Genomic DNA, 14834 nt, shown 5'->3' with positions numbered 1-14834 from the left:
CGTTTGTTATTATTATTTTTATATGTACAGATCATGTTTACGAATACATATATATATATATGTATAATATATATATAATATAATATATATATTGAGTAGGTTATTTATTTTGAATATATACTTTTAAAACATAATAAAACATGTTCTAATAATTACATACATTGTTTACAATGCATGATTGATATGTTTATTTAATTTTTTATATAAGTATATTTCTTTGTTATAGTTTTACCATGACAAGTCTGATCAAATTGGAGTTTCTAGCTCTTGATATCAATGGTAATAATTATTTATCATGGATGCTTGATGCTGAAATTCATTTGGATATCATGAATCTTGGAGAAACGGCTAAAGAAGGAAATAAGACTTCTAGTCAAGAAACCATGATTTTTCTTTGACATCATTTTCATGAGGGATTAAAGATTGAATATCTTACAGTAAAGATCCCTATATCCTATGGCAAAGTTTGAAAGAAAGGTACGATCATCAAAGAACAGTAATTCTTCCTAAAACTCGCTATGATTGGATGCAAAGGTTTCAAGATTTTAAATAAGTAAATGATTATAATTCCGCATTATTTAAAATTAGTTTAAAATTATTGTTATGTGGAGAAAAAATAACGGATGAAGATATGTTAGAGAAGACATTTTTTATATTTTATGTCTCGAATATACTCCTACAGCAGCAATATCGAGAAAGATGTTTTAAAAAGTATTCTAAACTTATATCATGTTTTCTCATTATAGAACAAAACAATGAGCTATTAATGAAAAATCATGAATCCCGGCCAACTGCAGCAACACCATTCCCTAAAGTGAATGCTTTAATTTCAAATAATCATGGTTGAGGTCGAGGTCGTGGTACATGGTAATAATCATTCAGATTTCAAGAAAACCACAAATACTGATGATCATAGAGGGAAAACTCCACAAAATAAGAGCTCTAACAATCTTGAAATTCAATGCTTTTGATGTGGTATGAAGGGGCATTGTTCTTGTATCTGTCGTACGACCAAACACTTAGTTGATCTCTATCAAGCTTCATTGAAGGAGAAAGGGATAAGTGTTGAATATCCTATTTCTCATGTTCATACACAAAAGGTTTAGCTTAATCATTTATCAAACATTCATAATGGTAGACCATTACTTTTGAGAGCAGAACTTCCAATATTTTTTTTATGGGGTCATGCTATTTTGCATGCAACGTTGCTTATATGCATCATACTGATATCTTATCATAAGTACTCCCCAGTACAATTAGCTTATGACCAGGAGCCAAATATTTTCCATTTGCGATTTTTTTATTGAGCAGTCCAGTTGTCCTACCACAACATATTAAAATGGGACCTCAAAGAAGGTTAGAAATATATGTTGGATTTGATTCCTCATCAATTATTAGATATCTTGAACCCCTCACAAAATTGTATTTACTGTACGATTTGGTAATTGTCATTTTAGTGAGACAACTTTTCCAACATTTGGGAGAGGAATTAAGAAGTTCGAAAATGAAATTATCTGAAATGCAGCATTATTATCTCATTTAGATCCTCGTACAGATTAATGTGAATTGGAAGTTTGAAAGATAATTCATTTACAAATCATAGCAAACCAAATGCAAGATGCATTTACAAATACTAAGAAAGTGACCAAGTCATATATTCCAGCTGTCAATGCTCCATCTAAAATAGAAATCCAACCTCAACAAGTTGTTATAACTATGAGTCAATGATATGCCAGAAGCATAGTAGACTAACAGGTTCAAAGGATAAAAATCCTCGAAAAAGAAAAGTAATCAATAGTCAAAATGATTCAATTGAAAATGGGAACATTGAAAAAGAAACCTTGAACATGACTAATGATAAAAATGTTGAAGAGACTCAAGTATATTAAGATAACAATGAGATCTCACTCAAGTATATTAAGATAACAATGAGATCTCGACAAATTATATCACCACTGAAGAAAGATGGACTAGAACTGATGTAGTTATAGACAACATTTTTGCTTATAGTGTTGTCTATGATATCACTCATGAAAATGAGGATTTTGAACCTAGATCTGTTGAAGAATATCGTCATAGAAAGGATTAGCTCAAGTGGAAAGAAGTCATCCAAGCAGAATTAAAATCATTTTTAAAACGTGAGGTTTTGGGCCTGTAATCCATACACCTGAAGGTGTAAAACTCGTAGGATATAAATGGGTATTTGTACGTAAAAGAAATGAAAATAATGAGGTTACAAGATATAGAGCACGACTTGTTGCACAAGGATTTTCTCAAAGACCAGACATTAATTATGAGGAAACATATTCTCCTATGCTGGATGCTATTACATTAAGATGTTTAATTAGCCTGGTTGTATATGAAAAGTTTGACATGCATCTTATGGATGTTATCACTGAAGGGGTTTGGAATACCCTGAAGCAGAAGCAATTGAATGCATGTGTTTCAATTTTGTTTTACAGAATATAAAACTCAGAGGAACGAAAATATGGATAAACAAAAAATTAATGAAGCATGCTACTCTAGAAGAAAGGGAAAACGGAAATTTACCCTTGAAGTCTCACTTCTTCGCGTTTTCCTCTCCAACAGCACGAACAATCCTCTGTTTCTCTTGATTTCCTAAACTTGGCACCACGAACACAACGAACAGGGCAACCAAAAAGACACCACCACAAATCTTCCTTGTTATTTTCAATTATGTGTATCAACAGAGAGTATGTGGGCTTCTAATGCTTAATTTCGGTACAAGGGAGAAGAATTTTTCACAGGGAGATCTTAAATGGGAAGGATGAAGAAGATGAAGCACATAACTAAGAAAACTATTTTCACATATTTATATCTCTGTGTCATCACGTAATGGAGAGAAAGGGGGTTGAGGGGAGTTATCAAAATAACTCCCTTCTTCCCCTTCCCCTACCCCCCTTCCATGTTTTAATAATATACATGTGTGTGTGTCTATATATATATATATAAGTGGATATTATATCACATATAATATGACCTATAATATTAATATAAATCATATTCATATTAATTTTTAACCTGTAGCTTTTATATGAATCACATTCATATAATTAATTAATCCAAAATTAATTTGATTCTTATTAACCTTTATTGAGCTAACAAGGAGACCTTATGGACCTATAGATTGAAACTTCAATGATACTTAATTAATTAATTAAACTCTTCAATTAAATTAATTGACCTTCATAAACTATCGGTTACTCTACTAAAGACTGACAACTACACTCTTTACACTATAGATATATTTTTGTGTCTATTGGATATAACCAATCAATAGTGTGTTAACCCTTTACAAGTTGCTCGTAAGTACACCTAGGTCAAAACTACCGTTTTACCCCTGTAGTTACATCTAATACTTAGATACCACTAATTCTTCTAATGAACAACTAGTTATAGTTCAACTACAATCGTGCCCCTCTCGGGTCAGGAGAGGGTGTGGTGCCACATTATTCAAAATTTGGAATCAACCCTTAAAGGAACAATTTATCTACTGTAACATCTCGGGTGTTCGTAAATTGGATATAATGTTTTTGTAATAATTGAGAACATTTTTGTTAATTTTGAAATTTAGTTTTGTTTAAAGAAAAATTTGGGATTTATGTTGAATTAATATGATTTTTAAGTTAATGTCGAAATTGAATTTAAATTTCGAGAATTGGTTCTATTTTGAATTTGGGATTTGGATAGGAGAAAGAAGGGGTTATATATATATATGTGTGTGTGTATTGAAGGAAAGAATAAAATAAGATAACATAAAATAAAGTATAATAAAATAAAATAAAATAACTTTTTTTTAATTAAATCTCTCTCTTTCTTTTTCTTTTCACACGTGAACCCTCCCCCTTCCCATCTCTTGTTTTATATTGCATCTTAAGCCTCCCCTTTCTCTCGCCATCGAGCCCCAAGCCATCGTGAAGTCGCGTCACCACTCAAGCCCTCAGTCGTCGTGAAGCCGCCAACACCCCAGCCACCTGCATCCGAGTCGGCGCCCACGTTCGCGCTGCCCTACACAGCAGCTCGTCCAGCCGCCCTTCTCCGTCGAGTCGGTTGTTCGTTGCTATCGTGAGATGCTCTAGGAATGTACTGTATAAAATAAATTGGAGAAATAAGTTCTAATTATAAGTGATGTGTTTATGCTTTGATGCGTTTAAGTAATTGTAACGCATTGGGGCGTTAGTTATATGCACAGAACGCACACAACTCCTAATAATGACGTTCAAGTTTTCCTAAACTAGACCCAAGTATAAATCTAATTTAGGTTCTTGATAAGTCCAGGGTCGATCTCAGGGATTCAGTTAACCAAACGCAGACCTTGCGTTGTATCTATTGTAGGGGTTTTCCAAAATGAATATGAGAGATGTATTATTTACACTAACTTGTTGTGTCTGTGCAAGAAGATACAAAAGAGTGGAGTGGTAAATGATGGGTCATGCGAAAATGGAATTTGAGGTAGGAGGACACGTCGGTCTAAGATGAATGTACACAACTAAGATGTGATGTGGATGAGATGGGATGATTTGCTTATTTGTTTGTTTATGCGTTAGACCTTATTCAACATTTCTCAATGCGAATAACATACAAAGCCTATCTCTAGGATGCATGCATCTAACACAGAATGCAGGAAACACCAATAAGTCTATCTCTAGCTGTACTAGGCGTTCTACTTGATGCGGCTTAGTTATTCCTTCGAACAATCTAAGTTAAGAATGCTTTTACCAAGTTGTCAAGTTAGCTTGAGCGTTAGAATGAAGTTGTGCATAAAGTATTAATGCATTCAACATAAACAAGAAATAAACAATAGCAAGTATGAGGGATCAAATATATGAATTTTATAAAGAAACAAGGAGTCTTTACAAAAGCAATATTCAATCGAATGGAATGGAAGCAATAAATAAGAAGGAAACTAGTCAAGCCAAAGAATACAATCTCTTGTAGTTCTTTGGCTCAATCTCGTTGTGTACAATCACTTGTATAGGAAATGGACGGAGTGTCTTTCTCAAGAGTGGCGTCCTCCGCTCCCTAACCGATGGTGGTGGTGGTTCTCAACCCTTTTGATCGTCTCAACTCCATGGCACAACTTCTACAGAATTAAGACTATAACTATAATTTACAGAGAGTAACGATCTTGATGATTTTCAAACTGTTTTACTCTGGAGGGACTTCATCTATTTATAGGCGTTGGTCACGTCCACTTGGTGAATGGGCAGCATTAAAGTCCATGCTCTGGTCAGCATTAAAGTCCATGCCTTGGTTAGCCACCTAACTCTCGAAAGCCTTTTCAAACACCGCCTGCTACTTGGAAGCTTTTCAGACGCCGCGTGCTACAGGTGCCCATATTTGCAAGTGTTGATGTGACACAATCAGCCTGGAGCAATGAATCTTCTCTACATTGAACTCCCTCCAACGCATGGCCCATGCGTTAGAGCATTTCTTGCGACACTTGTCTAATGCGTTAATGTTAATCCTTGCGTTGAAATCCTACAATACAGTGCGTTAGTGCCGCGATATTTAGTAATAAAACTTCTTTTGCATGAGTTTGCTGATGTTTGAATAAATCCATGCATTTCTACTAAAAATGAGGAGAGTTTATCATTAAAAACCTTAGTTGTTCCAACTTAAGAGCAAGAATAACTTGTATTTCTACAAGTTATCACCACCCCCAAATTTGAACAATGCTTGTCCTCAAGCATTCCAAAATAATTCTTTTTTATCTCCTTTTTCTTAAGTGTACAGAGTTCGCCTCTCATCATATTCAGTTATAAGCTTAAGATAAGAATTTCGAAAATATAACTCAGATTGACTCTTTTCTTAAAGGGACTAATGTTTAATTTCAGGTGCAGCAGGCCTTTTATCACAAATCCTTTCATTTCTCAAAACATTCCCATTTTTTTCTAAACTAGCAATGCGTTAGATGTTCTTTGTAAAATAAATGCTGGATAAAAAGAAAAAGATTATGAACTTACTTACCCATGCGTTGTTCCAGGTATCCCACTTTCGTTTTGGCTTGCCCCCACGGGTGTGATGCGAGCATCCAACTACGTGTGAGAACCCTTCACAACTAAACTCATATCTAATATCAGTGCATTTCAAGATATAATCTTTTTCATACTAGATAGAGGAGTTATATGGGACGCATTGGTCTAGGAGACTTAACTTCGTTTTGGATTTCCCCCACGGGTGTCATGCGAGCATCCAACTACAGCTAAGTGCCTATTCCAACTAAACTCATGCCATTTAAGGTTTTTTTTTTTTAAGTAATGACAGAGGAGTTGCGTTTAACATTCTTCTTATTTGTTCCCTTTTCTTTATGATGTATTCGTTTGATGCGTCTTAACTCGGATTTTCCTCATCCCCAAATTTGGAGATGAGCTATACTCATCCCAAATTTGGAAACGAGCTAAATCCTCATTGCTAAAAGAGAAACAAAATTTCAAAAGGCTTTGAGAATCTGAAAGGAGTTTAAGACTTAAAGCTTGCACGCGTTAAAAGGTAAACTTAATCTTTTTAGAGAAGTTCAAGCCTTGTTGATTTTCCTAATGCCTACTCTATGCTTATAGATTTCATATAGTTGATACCATTGAGGTTAGGCCAAGAACAAGACTTAGAAATATCCAAAGAACAAAAATCAAGCATGCTAAGTTCAAACGCACGGAGCAAAATGATAAGAAATTTCTCATTCATCTTCATAATTTCACATGAATTAAACAAAAAAGTCAAGTAGATGCAAAAGAACAATTAAATCAAAATACAGAAAAAAATAACCCAACACCCCAAAACTCTATTGTGTAGCGCTTCGTCTCGGCATTCTTCCTCAAGGTTTTCATCCATGAAGCGTAAGGGGTTTCTAAGATGAGCAGGTAGTGGAGGCAAAGCAAACATTCCAACCAAGATCTTATTGATGTATTGCATTGTGTAAACAAATTGGTCTTGCATCCGTCTTGTTTGTTCCCTTAAATAATCTCTTAGTACCTGATTCTGCTGTTGGAGACCTTCGATAGACGCGGCCAACGGTCTGAGCTAATCACTGATAAATGTTGTTGGTTCATTTCTTCCAACTGGGTCTTTAAAATTTGCTTCGTTGCTTGACCCTAGCCCAGTTGGCTCAAAAATTATTGGAGGAGGCACGAAGTTGGGAATTGGACTTGGTTGGGGCAAAGGAAGAGAATAAGGGATGTCCTGATCCATAAGAGTTGGTTCTTGGTACGTTTGATTAGGACTCCCTTCTGGCGGGGCCAATGGTGAGTCATGGGAAGTAAAATCAAGGGCTAGTTGCGCTTCTTCAGCCGAGAATTCAGGCTCAGCTTCATGTTCTTCATGCTCTGAAGCTTCATTGCTATGTTCAACAATTAGGACGCGTCTTCTTTTAGGGGTGCGTTTTGATGATCCAGGCTTGGGTGCCACTTCTTTGGCAGGTAAGGCAGGTTGATGTGGTGAACCACGAAGTAGACGCCTTACTAACTTTATGTCTATCAAGCCATCGACATCTTCATGATCATCCCCCAGAGGGTTGCCCCCGCGTTCGCACAATGCACAGATCAGCCATGGAAAGTAGAGTTGCCTTTGTGGCTTAGTCTTGATGGCTTTAATCTGATCCCTTATAATTCTTCCAATGTCCAGAGGGATGCACTACATAACGCAATAAGTAGCCAGGACGCATTCCTTTGATAATGTCTCATCATGCATTGTAGGCATGATGCTCCGTTTGATCAAGTAATACCACAGATTCGCATATAGAGTTAAATTCCTGGAAGCCAACATTTTTGCTCCATTTCTCGATGTTTGCCGTTTGCTTTTAGGCTTGGCTACTGTCCTTAATGCATCTTCTAATTAACTTGACGTAGGCTGCTCCAAGATGCGATTTCCTTCCGCGTCTGGGTTACTGTCAATGTTGAAAACTTCGTTTATTCTGTCAGCTGAGAAGCGCACTAACACCCTATCAACAAAAGCTGTGTTTTTCTCCATATCGAACTCACTATTGTAGAACATGCGGACAAGGTTAGTCCAGATACGGGTGTGCCCAATGCAGAATTGATCCCATCCCAACGCGTTTATTGTCTCAGTTATGTAAATCGGCAGTGGGTGGCGTTCGAGGAAGAAACCCTTCTCTACGAGTATGTCATTAAACTAACGCTTTCTTCCCGAAGTCTTCTTAGGTAACGCGTCGGTTATCTTGCGTTTTCCCGCCGCATACTCTTTTGTTTCCCTTGCCAATTCTCTCAGTTCATTCTCCAATTCCCTTTGGAGATCAGTCTTCCTTCGCCCTTGCCTTGCGGGCTGTTAATTTTCCAATTCTTGCTTTAATGCATCGTGCCTTAAGCCGTTTTCATGCGTTGCACCCTCAGGTCCAGATGCAGACTGCTCATCTTCTTCTTCCTCCAATATCAATCTTCTTTTTCTCGTTACTCTTTTTTATTTTAAAGGCTCTTCATTCGCGTCGGATGAGCGTGGTTGAGACGCGTTAGGGCCAATTCTCCCTTCTCTATTTTCTTCTTCCCTTTCTCCTTCTTCTTCTAGTTCCTCTTCAAGCATCATCGCATACCGCTCCGCTTCGTCTAACTCAAGTGATGCGTTCGGTGGGTCTAAACACATCATCTGTTCTTCCTCTTGGCTTTGATTGAGGGATGCCAAGATTACACCAAAGACCTTTTGTTCGTCGAGTCAAGCCAGCTCTGCCAACTCTTCAAGATTGCGCTCTGACATAGGACTGTCAGAGGGTGGTATGGGTAGAGTGAATGGAGGGGTGCCCACTAGGGTGTGAGGCGTCCTAGGGGATGATATGAGGATGGGCAAATTAGGTGGTTGGCTCGACGCGTCCAATTCCACGGGATAGATGGTGGCCAAGGTTTCGATAGAAAGTAGAGGTGGTAGAAGCACTACTGGTGACGGTGCGTTGTGGGCATAGGCCGGGAGTGGATTGTGAGTTTCACCCACCATAATGATGTTAGGGATAATTTGTGGTAGGGCAGGCTTGGTGTAGGGTTTAGATCGTAGATGACGGACGCGTCCTTGGTTTTGCAGGTGTCTTGGCCTTATGCTTGGGGGCAATTCTGGGTTTTGGTTGAGGAGTTTTAAGTTTAGGTTAAGGGTTTTTGGCCGGAGGGGTAACGGTGGTTTTGGAGGCTTTGGACGGGAGTTTCGTGGGGGCTGAGGAAGGTTTCGAAGCGGACAGCCGTTGGGAAGAGGCAGCTCCACCGTGTGTGGGTTTGGTTTGGGCGAGGGCTTTGGTGGTTTTCCTAGGGCTTGAGGGGGGTGAAATCGACACAGAGGCAGAGGAGTAAGAGCTTATCGGAGAGTCGTTCCCAAAGCTAACGCTCTAATTTTGGCTATCTGAAGCAGACGACATGGTGGTTAGAGAATCTCAAGCAATGCAAGCGAGGGAGACGGAGGGTTCGGTTTTCCTTTTTTTTTCTTTTTGTTTCAGATGGTTCGAGAGCGAAATGAAGAAGATGAAGAAGAAGAACTTGAATCGTTGGGCCTTTTTATAGGAAGAGAGATGGTAATGGTTGGCGTCAGACGGCGCCTGACGTCTGTAACAAATGTGAAGTTAAAGTGTCGTCTAGGTTATCTAAATACTCGAGTGTTTTTGTGTTCTCGAGACGCGTCCCTTCAACTGGGCCATGCGTTAGACTTGCATCTAACGCGTTCGTTGTTCCAAATTCGATCATACACAACTTTTTTAAAAAAAACAAACAAGTTTCCAACTTTTGTAAAAGTTAAAACAAAGACAATCAATCTAAAAATATCCAAATTCAAACGCATCATAAAATACAAAATGCAAAAAAAAAAAGACAAGGGTGGGCGAAGCGTCCCTGGAATATATGGCGTTGCAAACGCAGGAACACTTCGACGCAGGCCTCAACTGGCTTCGCGTAGTGCGAGAGATGACTTCTGGCGTTCCAGTCCATCTTTAAAGTAAGGCTTTACTCTTTGGCCGTTTACCTTGAATGTGTTGGTGCCATCTTCTCATGTTATTTCTACAGCTCCATATGGGAAGATTGCTTTAATGATAAAAGGTCCTGACCACCTGGATTTTAGCTTTCCTAGAAACAAACGCAAACGTGAATTGAATAATAAAACTTTTTGACCGACAACAAGTTCTTTCTTACTGATGCGTTGATCATGCCAACGCTTTATCTTTTCCTTGTACAGCTTGTTGTTTTCGTAGAGTTCAATCACCACTCCTTGAGCTCGTTAAGCTGAAGTTTGCGTTGAACGCCCGCGGCCTACAAGTTCATGTTCAACTTCTTAACTGCCCAAAACGCCTTGTGCTCCAACTCTACAGGTAAATGACAGGCTTTTCCAAATACAAAAGAGTATGGAGACATACCTATAGGAGTTTTGTAAGCAGTCCTGTAGGCCCAGAGCGCCTCATCCAGCCTCTGTGCCCAATCCTTCCGCATTGCATTGACGACTTTCTCCAAGATGGACTTGATTTCTCGATTTGATACTTTCGTTTGACCGTTTGTTTGTGGGTGGTAGGTAGTGGCAATCTTGTGCCTAACATTATATTTCGTAATTAATTTGGAAATGATGCGATTAATAAAGTGCATACCTTCGTCGCTTATCAGGGCTTTCGACGTTCCATAGTGTGTAAAGATATTCCTGGTAAGAAACTTAGATACAGTAGACGTATCATTCCTGGCACAGGCCACTGCTTCTACCCACTTAGATACATAAACTATTGCAAGCGAGATGTACTATTGGCCACAAGATAGGGGAAAAGGTCCCATAAAATCTATGCCCCAAACATCAAACAACTCAACTTCGAGAATATTGTTCAAGGGAATTGCGTACCTTGAAGAAATATTCTCGGTGCGTTGACAGGGGTCACATTTTCGAACAAACTCCCTTGCGTCTTTAAAGAGGGTGGGCTAAAATATCCGCTTTGAAGGACCTTCGCTGCGGTTCTTTGCCCACCGAAATTCCCTCCGTAGGGAGAGTCATGACACTCGGCTAAGATGCGTTGTATTTCCTCCCCCGGAACGCATCGACATAATATGGAGTCAGGGCCTTGTTTATATAGAAACGATTCATCCCAAAAATAAAACTTGTTGTCATGAATTAACTGTTTCTTCTGCTGAGATTTGAAGTTCCTAGGGAATTGCTTGGTGGTTAAATAGTTGACTATGTCCGCATACCAAGGTTCTCTGCCTTCAACTCTAAACATGCTTTCATCAGAAACAGCGTCCTTGATTTCACTTTCTTGGGCTTGCATTTCTTGATTCTCTAGCCTGGACAAGTGGTCAGCCACCTGATTTTCGGTTCCCTTTCTGTCGTGGATATCGATATCAAACTCCTGTAGCAGCAGCACCCACCTTATCTACCTTGGTTTTGCGTCCTTTTTGCTCAACAGGAATTTTATGGCTGAGTGATCGGTGTATATGGTGGCTGACACACCAACTAAGTAAGATCGAAACTTTTCAATACCAAACACTATAACCAACATTTCCTTTTCAGTAGTGGTATAGTGTTCCTGAGAGTCACTTAATGTTTTGGACGCGTAGGAGATGGGATGTATCAAGTTACCCTTCTTCTGCCCTAACATTATTCCTACTGCTACTTCACTCACGTCAAACATAAGAATAAAGCGCTGCGTCCAGTCTGGTGCTATCAGTACTGGGGCTGTCGTCAATGCATACTTTAAAGTTTCAAATGCGTCAGTGCAATCTTCATTAAAGTCATAGGCCGGTTCGCCTCTAGTAATGTGCTCAGAGGTTGCGCAATCTGAGAGAATCCTCTAACGAACCGTCTATAGAAGCCAGCATGCCCTAGAAAACTTCGTAAAGTTTTAACATTTGCTAGTGGTGGAAGTTTTGCAATGACATCTATTTTGGCTTTATCTACTTCCAAGCCAGCCTTAGATACTTTGTAACCTAAGACAATTCCTTCAATTACCATGAAGTGACATTTCTCCTAATTAAACACCAAGTTTGTCTCCTTGTATCGAGCTAGGACGGCCTCCAAATTATCTAGACATGACTGGAATGAGTCTCCAAAGACTGAAAAATCGTCCATGAAGACTTCAACGGTCTTTTCTAGGAAGTCAGAGAAGATGGCCATCATACATCGTTGAAATGTCCTTGGTGCATTACACAACCCAAAGGGCATGCGTCTAAATGCAAATGTTCCAAAGGGACAAGTAAATGTAGTCTTCTCCTGATCTTCCGGATCTATCAGAATCTGGTTGTAACCAGAATAACCATCAAGAAATCAAGAAAATTCTTTACCTGCAAGTCTGTCAAGCATAAGATAGACTTATCCCACGGATATTCGTAAGCATCCAGCCTATTGCATGCTTGTACTTTTTCAGCATCTGCAAGAGAGATTTCTCATTAGGCTCTGTAAGATTTGCAGAAATGATCACAGGTAAAGTGTTATTGGTTCCAAGGAATGCATATTTTAAGTGTCCAGGTAACTGTTTCAACTCGAGTTCTGTTGGTTCTTCAAGTGATGGACGCGTTGGTTTTTTCCGCCGCTCGCTCAGACTTGGCGGCTCTGATTCCTTCAAGCTCTCCTCCAACACGAGGACATCACATGCATGAGTCTCTTCTTCAGGCAACTCAATGCTGTTTATTTGACATTCTTCACTGTCTGGGAACTTTAATGCATTGAGCACATTAAACTTCACCTCTTCATTGTCCACGCGCATAGTCAATTCACCTTTATGCACGTCAATTAAAACTTTCCCGGTAGCTAAGAAGGGGCGTCCAAGGATAATTGGCACCTCCCTATCTGCTTCATAGTCCAAGATAATAAAGTCTACTGGTAATATGAGATTGTCAACCTTCACTAAAACGTCTTCAATCATCCCTTCTAGGTACTTAATTGTTCTGTCAGCGAGCTGAAGGGTGACAGAAGTAGGTTGTGCTTCGCCAATCCCCAATTTCTTAAAAATTGAAAGTGGCAAGAGATTAATGCTGGCTCCTAGATTGCACAACGCATGACCCACATCCAATCCTCCTATTGAACAAGGAAATGTGAAGCTCCCAGGGTCCTTCTGCTTCTTTGGTAGATTGTTGCTTACTAACGCGTTACATTCCTGCGTTAGTGCTATCACTTCCTTCTCACTGAATTTTCTCTTCTTCATCAAAATGTCCTTCAGAAATTTTATATATGTTGGCATCTGCTCCAAAGGCTCTATAAGTGGAATGTTGATGTGCAGCTGCTTTAGGAGCTCAAGAAAGCGCTTGAATTGATGTTCATCATTCTTCTTCATCAGATGCCTAGGGAATGGTGCATTCAGCGGCACCTCAGGCTTTCCCGCGCTAGACGTATTGGTTTCTGAATGGCTTGTAGTCTCGGGCGTTCTTTCTTCCTGATCCATTGAACATGTAATGCGTTCTTTCAAAGGACTGTTGTTTCTTGGATTCATTCTTCTTTCTGCAAGGGTTCTGTCTCTTATACACATCTAGATGTGTATAAGAGACAGGTAATGCGTTCTTTCAAAGGACTGTTGTTTCTTGGATTCATTCTTCTTTCTTCAAGAGCTCTTCCACTTCGCAATGTCACCGCGTGACATTGCTCCTTCCCATTATTGTTCCCAGGTGTTTCGGTATTGCTAGGTAGAACTCCAGGTTGCCTGTTTTTCAACTCGCTTCCTATCTGCCCTACCTGGATCTCCAGGTTTCTGATCGATGACGCTTGGTTTTTCAGCAACGCGTCGTTCTGGGCTATGTACTCCTTCAATAGGTTCTCAAGTGAAGATCCTGAGCTTGATGCCTGTCCTCCTTTATTGAAGGGGTGTTGATGTTGCTGATGCGTTTATTGAAATGCAAGCGACGGTCCTTTCCTTTGCTGATGGTTCGCCCCTGGGTGGTGCGCCTGCTGATTTCCTCCTATCCAAGAAAAATTCGGATGGTTTCTCCATCCAAGGTTATATGTATTAAAGAATGGGTTGTTTTTTATGAAGCATTCTGACTGAGGGTTTTGTGGACATTCAGCATAGGAGTGAGGATCTCCGCAGCCCATACAGCTGACCGTGGGCTGCCCAAACGCCTCTACCTGATTCACCTTCTACTGATTTGATGCGTTTCCCAACGTTATGTTCTGCAAAATGATGGTCATCGTAGCCACTTGAGCAAAAAGTGTGGCTATTGCGTTGGCATCAACAGAATTAACATTCTGAGATTTCCTTCTGTTGTCATTTCTTCCATCATATGTATCATCCACCCATTCCATATTGTGTTTAGCAATGCAATCTAGTATCTCTTTAGCCTCAGTATAGGATTTGTCCATAAGTCCACCAGCTGCTGCTGTGTCTGCTGCCATCTGTGATGCTCTATTCAGTACTCCATAAAATGTCTCCATTTGGATAGTCAGTGGTAGTCCATGGTTTGGGCAATTTTTTACTAAGCCCTTAGAATGCTCCCATGTGGCACTTAAGGTCTCAGTATCTTCTTGTTCAAAGTTCATAATCTCTTGATGCCTCCTCGCGTTGGTGGTAGGTGGGAAGTATTTTTGCATAAATTTTTCCACCAACTTCTCCCAGGTGGTGGTTTCACAAGGCTCCAGTGAACTCACCCATTGTTTTGCGTCATCACGCAAAGAATAGGGAAACAAGGACAGCCTGATTGCCTCTGGGGTGATTCCAGGAATCATAAATGAATTACATGGGAAACTCTTCATATGGGCGTGAGGATCTTCACCACGACCACCCCCAAATTGTCCAGCAGTCTAGAGCATTTAGAGCATAACAGATTTCATTTCGAACCTGGTTCCATCTGGCGTTGGGTATATGATTCCTGGAGAGAAATCATACAGTACAGGGGACGTGTATTCACTCATGGGACGCGTGCTGCTATTCGCCATCA

At 39.6% G+C, this 14834-nt stretch overlaps 1 long non-coding RNA gene and 1 other non-coding gene across 2 annotated transcripts; both read left to right on the top strand.

The window, feature by feature from the left end:
• The first annotated feature begins 134 nt into the window (after positions 1 to 134).
• LOC120079467 lies at positions 135 to 1420 on the top strand. Its single transcript, XR_005482242.1, has 2 exons — positions 135 to 477; positions 747 to 1420. It is a non-coding gene; the product is annotated as an uncharacterized LOC120079467 (long non-coding RNA).
• A 12927-nt stretch (positions 1421 to 14347) lies between these two features.
• On the top strand, positions 14348 to 14450 carry LOC120080621. Its single transcript, XR_005482575.1, has one exon. It is a non-coding gene; the product is annotated as a small nucleolar RNA R71 (small nucleolar RNA).
• The last annotated feature ends 384 nt before the right edge of the window (positions 14451 to 14834 follow it).

The sequence above is a fragment of the Benincasa hispida genome, chromosome 6 (genome assembly GCF_009727055.1).
Source record: "Benincasa hispida cultivar B227 chromosome 6, ASM972705v1, whole genome shotgun sequence".
NCBI classification, from domain to species: domain Eukaryota; kingdom Viridiplantae; phylum Streptophyta; class Magnoliopsida; order Cucurbitales; family Cucurbitaceae; genus Benincasa; species Benincasa hispida.
This window is presented reverse-complemented; position numbering and strand designations above follow the sequence as displayed.